The sequence below is a fragment of the Pelodiscus sinensis genome, chromosome 7, assembly GCF_049634645.1.
Source record: "Pelodiscus sinensis isolate JC-2024 chromosome 7, ASM4963464v1, whole genome shotgun sequence".
In the NCBI taxonomy this organism is placed as follows: domain Eukaryota; kingdom Metazoa; phylum Chordata; order Testudines; family Trionychidae; genus Pelodiscus; species Pelodiscus sinensis.
The window spans coordinates 61,945,459-61,958,869 of NC_134717.1; the positions used below are offsets into that span (position 1 = coordinate 61,945,459).

At 47.1% G+C, this 13,411-nt stretch overlaps 1 long non-coding RNA gene across 1 annotated transcript; it reads right to left on the minus strand.

Annotated features, from left to right (window-relative positions):
- Window positions 1–13,271, minus strand: LOC142830235 (uncharacterized). The gene is made up of 2 exons (XR_012905321.1): window positions 13,136–13,271; window positions 1–3,410 (listed from the first exon to the last, which is right to left on the minus strand). It is a non-coding gene; the product is annotated as an uncharacterized LOC142830235 (long non-coding RNA).
- Window positions 13,272–13,411: the final 140 nt, after the last annotated feature.

Below are 13,411 nucleotides of genomic sequence, written 5' to 3' on the forward strand. Positions count from 1 at the left end.
CCTGGTAAAGCCATTTTATTTCAAAAGCAAGGTGCTGACTCAAATGTGAACCATCTTCTTAAAGCCACTGTCATCCCGAACTTGTACGAGTTAATATCAAATAATGAGTCAGATGTACATTACGCAGTTTTGGCTTCCTTATAAAATAGACTATACCCTAAATGACAATTAAATACAGAAATATCTGCATTTTTATGATACTTGATGCTTTTATAAAATAAGCAAAATAGAACTGTGGTATTATAATAGTCATGAGTGTGAACAATGATGCTCAGCCAAGACGAAGTGCCCCATGCCAGTCTCAAAGGACATATTTAAGAGCAAAATGAGCAGTTTTCAGCTCTCTCTTCAATATCCTCCGAGCAAGTCGCCTGTCACACCTCAGTAACAACACAATGTTTCCGTGGTGCTACTCTGAAAGCATATCTTGTAAAATCTCACTCCGGCTTAATCAGAACAAGTTTAAATTGCTGCAGCTCAGCTCCACTTTGCATAATAAAGCGGATGTCTGTCTCCATGTCCACTGCAGAGCACCTACTTGGTAACGTTTTTTTCCGTTTTCAGCTCACGAGGCAGAGCGGGAGGCTGGTTTGGGACAGTGAAGTTGCTGCTCTCCCAGACACTTCCTGTGTGAGCCTGTGCAAATCGCTCGGGGTTTCCCTGCAGTGCAAATTAAGGTGCCACTGTATCATGGGTGGGCGTGGTAGTGAAGATGTGGTAGCGTGGACTTCAGTGCAGGCGAGTAGCATGGAGATCACCCTGGGTCTCTAAAGAGCCTGCACCTGGGGCTGTGCCACTATGTCTTCACTACTCTCACCCAGCGGGAGCAGGCACGCCCATGCTACAATTACACTGTTATTTGTAGCATAGACACACCCATAGCTCCCCCACCTCACATAATAGTAGATCTTTGCCTCTGGTGGGTGTTGTGTGGTTAGATCTAGTATGGACTATAAGACACTCAGCTGTAATAGTAAAGGGGGTCTCATAAGGACCATGGATATTTGGGGTCTGTTCCCTTTTCACTACTGGTGGTCGGGAAGCCTGATTTTTCCCGGTCAGGGCAAAAGTTCATCTCCTCCTAAGGCCAAGATAGCCTCTTCAGCAGTTCATGCTGCTTGGGGATGGACGGGGTGGGAATCCCTTCAGATGCTCCGCCTGTGTTTGGGGCAAAAATGTCACAATGGGCTTAGGGAGGGGCTAAAACCTTGGGGATTTTTCCAGGTTAACAGCCATCGGCACCTAGGCCTGGCTGTAGCCAGGGGCGGCCTGTCCATATAGGTGAATTAGGTGGTCGGCTAGGATGCCAGGTTAAATGGGGCACCAAATGGTGGCGCAATATCATTGAGGGGTTTGGAGGTGGGGGCGCCGATTGCATGGTTCGCCTAGGGCGCCAGTTGCTGGCAGCTAGTCTAGGACCACCCCTGGCTGCAGCTGCACTCGTGCCAAACCCTCATGGAGCCGGGCAAAGCCAAAAGCTGCCATTTTCAACAGTGCCGCCTGCTCCTTGTGCAAGCTTGGGGAAGCTCTACTGAGTAAAAGGGGAGCTTTGCTTGTCTGCGCTAGTGCTTTGCCGCTATACCAGTGGCTATTCCCCTCTGGCTGTAATTGGCCAAGCCTGCAGTGAGCAAGGGAATAACAATCCTAGCTTCTCTCCCTTTGTACAGGGCAAAGGAGGGGCTATAAGAATGGTTGGGGGGGGGGAAGGGGTAGCACTGGCATCTGAACCGTGGCTCCTCCTGCCACATTCCTACTCTGTGCCACCAGGTCTCCACCCTCCTCGCCGTTATGGACGGTAAAAAGCAGGAGAGCAGAGTATAAATTCTAGGGAACTGGAAATTGTCCGTCCCTAATTTCTGAAAGGGAAAGTTTCCTTTCAATGCTACTATTGAGACCAGGCGAAGACCTTTTTCTGTAAGCATTAGGTCTTTTAGCCCTCTGGCTCTGCAGCCGTCCTCTTCTGCAGGCATCTCAGGCCCCAGGGGGCCGCACGTTGCATAAAACCAGCTTGACAGCTCCTGCCTCTGGAATCCCCAGGGTTCCTCTTAGGGCTGCTCCGCACCCAAAGGCTTGGTGGAGCCAGGAGCCAAACCAGGTCTGGGCTCCCAAGCAGCGGAGAGACTGCCAGTCCTGAGCCGAGCAACTGGCTGTCTTGTCTGTTGGGCTCGGCTTGTGGCAGCTGTCGGGAGGGTGTGATGAGCGCCGTCCCTGTGGCTCTGGAGTGCACAGCTAGCAACATACAGAGGTTCCTGCCCAGGCCCAGCCAGCCTGCAGAGGGAGCAGCAGGTGCACTGCCCTGGGTCTGTCCCCCTACCTGCTCTTTGTTAATTGTCACTCGGCTCTTGGCCACAGCGTGACGCAGGGATTGATGTTCCACTGATTTAACAACACAGCCTCTCTCTGGCCCTCATCTAACCACTGGCAGTCCCTCGAAAGCCCAGAGTTCTGGGAAGAGGCAACATTCAGCCAGCCCCAAAACAACAGCAAAAGCAGCCAGCAAGCCCTTGACTGCAGAGTGTTCTACAATGCACCGCTGTTTGTAATGTGTTTTCCTGCCCCGTTGTTCTTTCTAGCTCCTCACTGCAACGCTGGCAGCTGCCAAAACCTGGCTCTCTCCCCATGTCCCCTTCTTCTCCCCCTGCAAATAAACTGGATTTCAAGAGGGGAAGTTTCACTTTGTCGTTTTAATAAGTCCCTGCTTACAGTGCATCTTTTCATGCTGCTATCTTTGTGTGGGAAACACGTATCCACTTCCCTAGTTTTACAGCAACTCATGAGAAGATTCGCAACATCCCCTGGGGGAAGAGAAGCCCTGTCTCTAATGGAGAGGTCTCCAGTTTCAGCCATACTACCTCTCAGAAAGAATCTACTAGTCTCCCGTCCTTGGCTCTGAAGACAAGGACTGTAACAGGATTCAAAAAAGAGCTAGATGGATTCATAGAGGTTAGGTCCATCAATGGCTACTAGCCAGGATGGCCAGGGATGGTGTCCCTAGCCTCTCTTTGTCAGGGGCTGGGAATGGGGGGACAGAAGAGGGATCACTTGATGCTTCTCTGTTCTGTTCACTCCCTCTGGGGCCACTGGCAGAGGACAGGATACTAGGCTAGATGGACCTTTGGTCTGATGTGGTATGGTCGTTCTTATGTTCTTATTTTCTTATGACATCTGTAAATTGGGCTACCCCTTTCTTCTCAGTTCACAGCACGTCCTCCCTCATTTCTCTACCATCTGGTCAGGTCCACAGCGGAAAACAATCTTCTGCTTTTGTTAGCTGATGGAGTTGCCCCTTACGCTCAAAGTGTTAGAGGGCCATGCTAAAGCTTCAGAGTTCAAATAATATTGATGACTGGAGAGGCAGTTGAGTATAATTGCATGGGATAGCATTTGGGGTTGTCAGTTTTCTTCTTGAACTAGAAAGTTACATAAAGAAAAATGTTAAAAACATAACAATTGCAAAGTTAAGCTCTTGGAAGTTTAGAAACACTAACAATTAACATTAATACCATTTTTAGATATCCAATCACCTTTTTATTCACAGAATTCCCACTTTGTTCCATGAACACCATACACAGTGCTCAGGGAAGTACATGCCTTATTTATTCCACTCAGGCAAACCATACATTGAATACAACCCCTTTTATTTTCTCTTGGCCTTTTCTGTGGTGCTAACCACTTCAGTATCTGTGCTCCTCCTGCATCAGTGAATTTATCTTCCATTCATCCATGCAGGGAAGTTCTATCGGCACTTTACAGATCGTGGAATCTTAAAACGGGAAGCCATCAAGTCTCCTGCACACCTGGCAGGACCACCCACCATCTAGAATCTCCCCAATAGGTGTTTGCCTGACTTGTTCTTAAAAAATTCCCATGATGGAGATTCCACAACCTCCGTAGGCAATTTATTCCAGTACTTAGCTATCCAGACACATCCAGGTTGGCTTTTCAACACAGACCCAGCTCCCATTGTTTTCAGTTGCACTGTGAGTACTAAGCACTCCTCAGACCTGGGTCGTAGACATCTCAAATTAGGCAGAAAATGAGGAACACAACAGAGTGGCCACCTGTGAATATTTTTACTTAAGTGACTCACTCTGCATCACACAAGGAACCCGTGGCAGATACAAGAGGCAGAACTTGTATGCACAAGCCCATCCTTTCTCTTCCTGTAGTCTGGTCATCTCATTCACTCTTCCTCAGAGTTGTGAGGAAGCTTTTCCTAGGGGGGCTGGTTCCACCCTTGCTGCTTACTGCATGATTTCTTACACTTTTCGCTAAAGCAGAAGGTGGCACTAGCTACTGCTGGCTTCAGGATGCTGGACTAGATGGATCATTGGTCCAATCTAAGGTGCCAGTTGCTTTGTTTTTCATGCAGTGCACAGTCAACCTGTGGAACTCCTTGCCATAGGATGTTGTGAAGACCAGGACTTTAACAGGATTCAAAAAAGAGCTTGATAATTTCACGAAGGTTAGGTCCATCAATGGGTGTCAGGGAATGGTGCCCCTAGCTGCTGTCTGAAAATAGATGACAGGGAGGGATCATGTGAGGATTACCTGTTGTATTTACTTCCTCTGGGGCACCTGGCATTGGCCACTGTCAGCAGACAGGATACTGGGCTGGGTGGACCTTTGGTCTGACCCAGTGTGGCCGTTCTTATATTCCCTTCTACTGCAAATGCAGTGGGAATCCAACAGCCGCCAGCCCATTCATCGCACTGCCCAGATTCATTGTGGTGGCAGCTTTTATATAGATCAGGAAGGGCGGCAGAGAATAAGAGCAAATGGAGGGGATGGAAGGACAGCTTTATCCACAATGTCCTCCTTTTTTGCAGCCACTGGCACCAATGCTGAGTCACCCCAGAGGACGAGACACATTAATGGCTGATTGCAACTAATTAAACCCCCCCCAAAATACTTTTTAATAATGTTTTCAATTATAACATTGCCGTGGGTAATAAATAGAGCAGTCGATGGCTTCTCCCAGAGGTATCTTCATTCCTACCTACTTTGTTGGAACTCGATGACTCATTCCACCACTGTGTTATGAAATGACTAGTGCATCATTCCTATAGCCTTGGGGCAAACAAGATTACTCCAACCCCTGCAGCTAACGGGACGGCTGCTATGCTTACGGTCGCTTGCAGAGTGCTTCTAACACATGCTGTCTCGAGGGATGCGGAGTTCTGGCTCACACAAAGGAGTCTTCCCGTGGCCATGGCCGCCTGGAAGTAGCATGTGAGGAAGGTGAAAAGCAGGACGGAGATGTACAGGATCCAACACAAAGCATTCTCATTGCTACCCTTTGCAAGCCACCATGCCTCCCTGCTAGCAGGACTTCTGAAAATCTGCTCTAGCACACTAGGCCCTGTTAGCTACTTGACCGTCATTTCAGACTTTGGTAAGGCTTCAATAAACTAGGCAAATACAACTTAAATGGGGTTACTCTAAGGTGAGTGCATAACTGGCTGGATAACCGTACTCAGAGAGTAGTTATTAACGGTCCACAATCTTGCTGGAAAGGCATAACAAGTGGGGTTCCGCAGGGGTCTGTTTTGGGACTGGTTCTGTTCAATATCTTCAACGATTTAGACATTTTTATAGAGTACGCTTATTAAGTTTGCAGATGATACCAAGCTGGGAGGGGTTGCGACTGCTTTGGAGGATAGGGTCATAATTCAAAATGATCTGGACAAACTGGAGAAACGGTCTGAGGTCAATAAGATGAAGTTTAATAAGGACACATGCAAAGTGCTCCACTTAGGAAGGAACAATCAGTTTCACACACAGAATAGGAAGTGACTCTCTAGGAAGGAGACTGCAGAAATGGATCTAGGGGTCATAGTGGACCACAAGCTAAATATGAGTCACCAGTGTGATGCTGTTGCAAAAAAACCCAAACATGATGCTGGGCTGCATTAACAGGAGTGCTGTGAGCAAGACACGAGAAGTCATTCTTCCGCTCTACTCTGCGCTGATGAGTCCTCAATTGGAGTATTGTGTCCAGTTGTGGGCACCCCATTTCAAGAAAGATGTGGAGAAATTGGAGAAGATCCAGAGAAGAGCAACAAGAATGATTAAAGGTCTAGAGAACATGAGCTATGAAGGAAGACTGAATGAATTGGGCTTGTTTAGTTTAGAAAAGACAAGACTTAGGGTGTGTCTAGACTACATGCCTCCTTCGACGGAGGCATGTAGATTAGCCAGATCGGAAGAGGGAAATGAAGCCGCGATTAAAATAATCGCGGCTTCATTTAAATTTAAATGGCTGCCCCGATCTGCCGATCAGCTGTTTGTCGGCAGATCGGGGGAGTCTGGACGCGATGCCCCGACAAAGAAGCCTTTCTTCATCGACACAGGTAAGCCTCGTGAAACCAGGCTTACCTGTGTCGATGAAGAAAGGCTTCTTTGTCGGGGCATCGCGTCCAGACTCCCCCGATCTGCCGACAAACAGCTGATCGGCAGATCGGGGCAGCCATTTAAATTTAAATGAAGCCGCGATTATTTTAATCGCGGCTTCATTTCCCTCTTCCGATCTGGCTAATCTACATGCCTCCGTCGAAGGAGGCATGTAGTCTAGACACACCCTAAGAGGGAACATGATAGCAGTTTTCAAGTCCCTAAAAGGGTGTTACAAGGAGGAGGAAGAAAAATAGTTCTCCTTGACCTCAGGCAGACAGGACAAGAAGCAATGGGCTTAAATTGCAGTAAGGGAAGTTTAGGTTGGACATTAGGAAAAACTTACTGTCGTGGTGGTTAAAAGTGGAATAAATTGCCGAGGGAGGTTGTGGAATCCCCATCTGTGGAGATATTTCAGAGCAGGTTGGACAGACACCTGTCAGGGATGATCTAGATAGTATTTGGTCCTGCCGTGAGGGCAGGGGACTGGACTCGATGACCTCTCGAGGTCCCTTCCAGTTCTAGTGGTCTAGGATTAAAGAAAGGCAAATCTGTTTGCGCACTGTATTGGTTTGCATGTTTTGAGGGGCATTGACAACATTTCTGGAGACGCTTGCTTCTAAATCCTTGACACATTCAGCTGGAAATAGAGCCTGGGTATGATCCACAGCAGAGAAGGCCAGTGATTTCTTTGTTTCCAAGTTCTGCCATGGAGCCAACTTTCTCCCTTTGAAGTAGCCGTTGGGTCAAATGTAGATCACAAGCTAAGTGGCTGCATAGCAGGCTATCAAGGGCCACGTAGGTTCCAGCCAGGGGGGGCTACCCTCTGGCCCAGCCCTGCAGCTGGAAGAGATGCTTTCCCCCAACCCCGGGCTGCAGAGGAAAAAGGGAAACTGGGGGGAGACCTCTCCCCATCACAGCCCTGGGGCAAACCTCTCATCCCAAGCCCTACCTCCGAGCCCACGGCCAATCTGCACCCCAACCCTCTGCCCCAGGCCTGAGCTTCCTCCCGCACTCCAAACCCTTTGGCCCCACCTCCACATTGGTGCACAGCACAAAATTCGTTCCACGCATGGACGGGAAAAAATGCGTGGGAACATTGCCCACAACAGAGCCTCAGCCTCCCCTGCTTCCTAAGCAATGGAGATGTGCATGGTGCACGACGGTCGCGACATGCAAAGTTGCCTCTCCTTCCAAGCAAGAGCCTGGTGAGGATGGAGCAGTGCATGCTGGAATATGGAAGTGGCTACAGTCTGGGGCAATTGTATGTAAATTAGCTGCTGTCCCTGAGCTCCTCACAAGTGGCTGACATAAACCTCTGTACAGGGCACTGCCGTTAGGCTGGCAGTGACATGCGCACTAAATTACTTTATGATGATACGTTGCGCTACAAGTGACCTGAGTGTGGTTTAGCAGGGAAACCAAAACCCACACGGTTCCTGTCTCTCCCTTCATGAGCCCAATGAGAAGAGAGGGTCCAAGCTTTATTTCTGTTTTAAATCCTGCTGGGCTTCTTTAAAGCCAGGCTCATGATTTGAAGGCAGGGAGGGCTGAATTCATGGGTTTTTTTGAAGCCTTGGTTTGAGGATACTGCTGCAGGAGCATAGGAATCGCCATATTTAATCAGAGCAGTGATCTGCCGGCTCTGGTATTCTACGCGGGATAGCAGCCTGTATGGACACTGTAGCGCATCGGCTTTCGAACTGTGGGATACATCCCTTGGTGTGGTATGATGGCTTTTGGGGGCACAAGATAGGGTGCTGAGCTGCGGCTACCTGGATTTCCCGGCCAGGGCAGGCCAATGGCGGGTAAAGCGGACAAGGATTGGGGATTGGCAGGGGAAGCGCAGCCTTGCCTTGGCAGCAACTTATTGCTCTTGCTTGGTGAGCCTAAGGGGTCCCTGCTTCAGAAACTCCTGCTTTCTTGGTGGCCGAATTTACAGCTACTACCTGCAAAGACTCTGGAAAGCTGGCTCAGTCCACCCCTACCTCACCGCACCAACAGCAGGAGCAAGATTGCTCCCTGATGGCATTTGGGTTGTCTGAGGAGAGCGCTCTTTCTCTCCAGCCCACGGACACCTCCAGAGTGAGAGACCACCGTGCGAAAGAGCCCCAGTGTGAATCTGGACAGCTAATCGGGTGTTGTTCTGAGCCCAAACCCAGCTGTATGGTCAGCATAACCTGTTCCTGTTTGAACAAGTACAATGTGTTTGTGCCTGAATACGGAAGCTCCCCTTTGGCCACGGAGGCAGCACAAACCGTGCTCAATGGGGGGTGGTTATTGACGCTAAATTCTTGTTGGCAAACAAAAAGCTAGTTAAGAGAGGCTCTGGCTGACGGGGTGTTTCCATGAAATCCAAACACCACTCTGAAAACAATGTCACTCTTTCACAAGTGTAAATATTAGAAAGTCTGGCAACAAACAGCTACGAGTTCTGACCATTCTCGTTATTATATATTAATTAATGTAACAGTAGAGGCCTTACTGGGCCAGGTGCTGTACAAATACATAGGAAGAGGCTGCTCTTCCCCCAAGAGCTTATGGTGCAGATAGACAAAGGGAGGGAGGGGAAATAGAGATTCAAGCTGGTGAAGCGAGTCTCAAAAATTCACACAAGTTGGGGCAGCACAAAGGATGAAATCTGAGTCGCCAAAATCCCAGGCCAGTTCCCTATCACTAAATAGGCCAAACACCAGAGCAATAAATACCTAGCACTTTTTCACTGATAGATTTTAAAGCAAGGTCAGTATCATTGACATTATTTCAGGGTTGGGGAAACTGAGGCACAGGCCGCAAAATGACTTGCCCGAGATCACCCAGCTAACCAGCAGCAGAACCAAGGATACTCTGAGATTATTGGGAATAGATTCCGGCGGTCAGAGAAAGACGTTTGTAATCTAGTCATTTAGTTTGACCTTCCAAATACATTTCCAGATGCCCAAAGACATTAGAAATAAATATTTTTTTCCCCATCCAATTGCCATCGGATGATGGAGGAAGAATTTAAAAGAAGGTAAAGAGAAACATAAACCAGACTGAAGGACTAGAGATGGATTCTAAGCATACAGCTCAAACTTCCACAACAGAGAATCTTTCCTCTAATCAGGGAGATTTCGCCAGGCCCCAAGGGGAGCTGGCTGTGGAACTTCTGGAAGGAGCAGGGCTGGGGCTAACCTTCCCCAGCCAGCCCTAAACACCCAGGATAACCGTCCCTTTTACCCTCCGCTCCTCCCCCCACACACACACCCCGGGCCCATCAGCAACCCTGCCTCTAAACTCTCTTAATGGCCAGCTTCACCAGACAAGTTTTTGCCAGCATAGCTACATAGCTATATCAGTCAGGGACATGAAGACATGAGCCCAGACAACATAGCTGTGCCAGCAAAAAAACCCTAGGCTGTGTCTAGATTGCACCCCTTTTCCGTAAAATCAGGAATAAGGGATCTTTCGGAAAAGGCTTTATTTTCCGAAAGATCCCCGTCTAGACTGGCGCTTTTTGCCGGCAAAGCCCCGAGCCAGAAAAAAGCGGCAGCCATGTTTATGCAAATGAAGCGGGGAAGATTTAAATCCCCGCTTCATTTGCACTTGCGCTGTGTCTAATTTGCATCCCTTTTACGGAAAAGGGGTACAATCTAGACACAGCTCTAGTGTAGGTTCTGTTACACCAGCAAAACTCACCACTCTTTCCAGTAGGACTTATTGCACTTCCATCAACAGTTTATTTCAGCCCCCTCAAGAGAAGTTGCATCGGGTTAAAGCACAGTTTTGCTGGCATAGCTACGACACTAGGACGGCTTTACTGGTAGTGGCAAAGCATTCCTAGTGCACACCTGGCCTGTAGAGGGTTTGATTCTGCATGTGCGCACCCAAAATGCCTTTTTAAGTTAAAGAGGGATTTGGATACTCAAGAAATACAGAACTGGGCCCCAAATCCCATGTAAAACAGTTTCATCTGAACATTGCAATGCTGTTGAATAACACAATGAGAAAATTCAGGCATCATTGCTAATCAGAACACTCTGCAGAGCGCTTTGAGATCCTGTGCTGGAAAAAGCGACAAGAATTAAGAATTAAGTCTGAGATCTAATTTGTTCAGGAGTAGATATAAAGTCCTTCAAGCACAGGTGGGTGTTAGGTGGGACTGAAACGCTAACTGTTCCCTGCTATTTTGAAGCCAAGCATATGAAAGTTAAGCAGCTTTTCTTATAAAATCTGCAGGTAGTTTGTGTCTGTGCGGTGCCTCTTCTGTTACATTTGGCTGTTGCCAATTCAAGTAGGACTTTCTGTGGTCTGAAATCCTTGCTAACTAGTGCTCTCTAGTGGCACTACCTTCCTTTCGGGCAGTTTGGATTCCCATGGACCGGAAGGAAAAAATACATGTTTTGTATCTGATTTTAAAACAAATGCCCCCTCTGTCCTATCTTTTACATTAAGGAGATATTTAATGAATTTAATTTAATAATTAAGGGGATTAAGAAATCCCCCAGGATTTCTTTCCAATGAACTGACAATGTGCCTTTTAGGCTACCTGGCCTGTTGAGATGCATTTCATATCTATTTCAGTAAAATTTAATAGCATTCTACACAGTGGGTTTAAAAAAACGAAAACAAACACAGCTGGAAATTCCTCTCCAAGGATGATTCTTATTATCATCTGAGACTTTCAAGCCCCTGCTCTGAAACATGCCAAATTGCTGCACATAATGAAGACTCCACACCTTCATCAGCTTGGATTCCTATTTACACTGTATGGATATTTCAGTTTTTCTGAGTCTTTCTTTAATGTTTGAAAGTCCTTCCCCTATCTGCTTTTTGGGTTTCAGATGAGACAAGAAAAAAAAATGCCAATGTACTACAAAGAGAAGTTGTGTAAAAATATCTGGCTCCTTCAGAATCAGGAAGCACCAGGAACATAGAAATTGCCAGACTGAATCATCCAATCCAATTTTGTCTGGAACTAGCCTCTATTAGACATCTCAGAGGATGTGCAAGAACCCCAAAATAGGCAGCTGTGTTATAAACTGGTCCCACCAAGGTGTTATTTTATGGCATACGGAATGGTTTAAAACCTGAAGGGTCTCATCCAAAGCTGTGTTTGCATTAACTGTTATAACACTGGAGATTCTTGTTATATTCTGTTCCTCTGTGAATCTAAATTCTAAACCTCAGTCACATCATGTGGCAATGAGTGCATTCATTCATTCTTGCAAGATTTCTTGTACAAATGCTGGGCAAGCATCCATATTTTATGGTGCTACATCAGGCCCAGTTTCAGAAAGCAGTATGTTCCTATATCATCATACTCAACATTTAGTTTTGGATCCAAATCTGGATTTCAGATCCTCCTGCCACTGTAGTAATAGAGCTGTCAGATTTGGATCAGCCCATACCGGAGATAAAAACCAGCTGTGAAATTCAAATACAAAACTCCACCATTGTTTGGTTCAGGCCTATCACTAGACAACACTAACCTGGAAAATAATAGGGCAGTTTGGGGATTCCAGTGCTCCTACCATATAACCCATAACTAGAGCCAGGATTACAGGGGGCCTTCCTGCCCCACATTATGGGTTATACAGTCTTGCCTCAGTTTACCCTCCTCAGAATCAAGCTTTTAGTTCCCGAGCATCTTTCCCTCAGAAAAAAACAAAACAAACTTCCTTTCATTGTTCTCTCAACTCAAATCACCTTATCCTAGATTGGGGTGTATCTGTACTAGCCTCCTGGAATATATTGATGTAAATATCTAGTGCTTAGTATTTCTTAGGAGTGCCTGTGTTTTAGCAACACTAGCAGCAGCTTTGCCAAGTTCACGTACCAGACCGTGAACGTGTAGGCCTCTGCCCTAGTGCCTGGCTTGACTTTGGTTCACAGCCTGTGGGGCAGGCTTCAGGTCCTGCACTAGGCCGGAGAGCTCCAGGCTCTCTGCCACTCTCTGCTAAAGGACTTCTCTCCCTGTCGCTGCTGGCCCCATCAAGTTCCTGTTGACGTGGGTATGTGGCATCTTTAAGTCCGGAAACTGATGAGCGCTGTGGAAGTGCCACAGTGGCACCCCCCATTCGGGCTCCCGGTTCCACTTGAAGGAGTTGTGCCTTTGCTACCTCAAGCCACAAAACAAGAGTGATGCCTTTTCTACACAGGAGGGGTCAAAAATCAACTCTCACGGCCCCTCGCGCCAAAACCGTAATTGTGTCGCTACCAAACCGTGTGTAGATGTACTCGTTTCAGGGGAGGAAACAACAAAAAGGAGCTAATTTCGTTAGCTAAGTTGGTCAAAGTTTTGCCATCCGTCACTTTTATTCAGAAAGAAGAGTGGTCACACAATGATTTGAGCCAAAATAACCCAACTGACTTCTAGAAAATAGGTTTTGTTCTATTGGTACAAGCTGATGGATCATTTGATCTCTGACTGACATTGGTGTGATTTCTCAGCACCCACACTGGCATTATTACTCTGCATTTCTTTGGCTAAAACAGAGATCCAGAGAATCAGGCCTCCCAAAATCCCAAAATTGTTTCTTAAAGATTGAGATTTTAATTTATTTTTCTCCAGCTTTTAGGGCTCAGGGGTTTCAAAGTTTTCTCCGTGGCTGCAAGAACTAGAAATGTATTTACAAATGAAATCAGATGATCCTGTTATTACATGATTCCCACAGATGGGGCTTGAAGGCAAAGACACCAAATATCAAGAGACTCATGCTAAAATTACAAGAGTTGTCCACACTGACAGCGGCTGGCTTACCTCAGCTGCAGTCCCTTGCTGTCTCTTCTCATTCTCGAGGCAGGATATGCCATTACATTAATGTGCAGTGGTTCCCTCACAATTGCTAGATGGGGTTCCCGAGAGAGACAAGAGCCGCCTTTCTCTAGGAACAAGCAGGCTCCAGTTGCCTGGAAACTATTCCTTCCTTTAATTAAAAAGGAAGCAAGAAAAGCCAAGTTTCAGAGCCTGCTTCCACCTCCCTTGCCACCCGCTCTGTCTTGTTGCAAGGAGAACAGATTTGCTACTCGCAGCCAC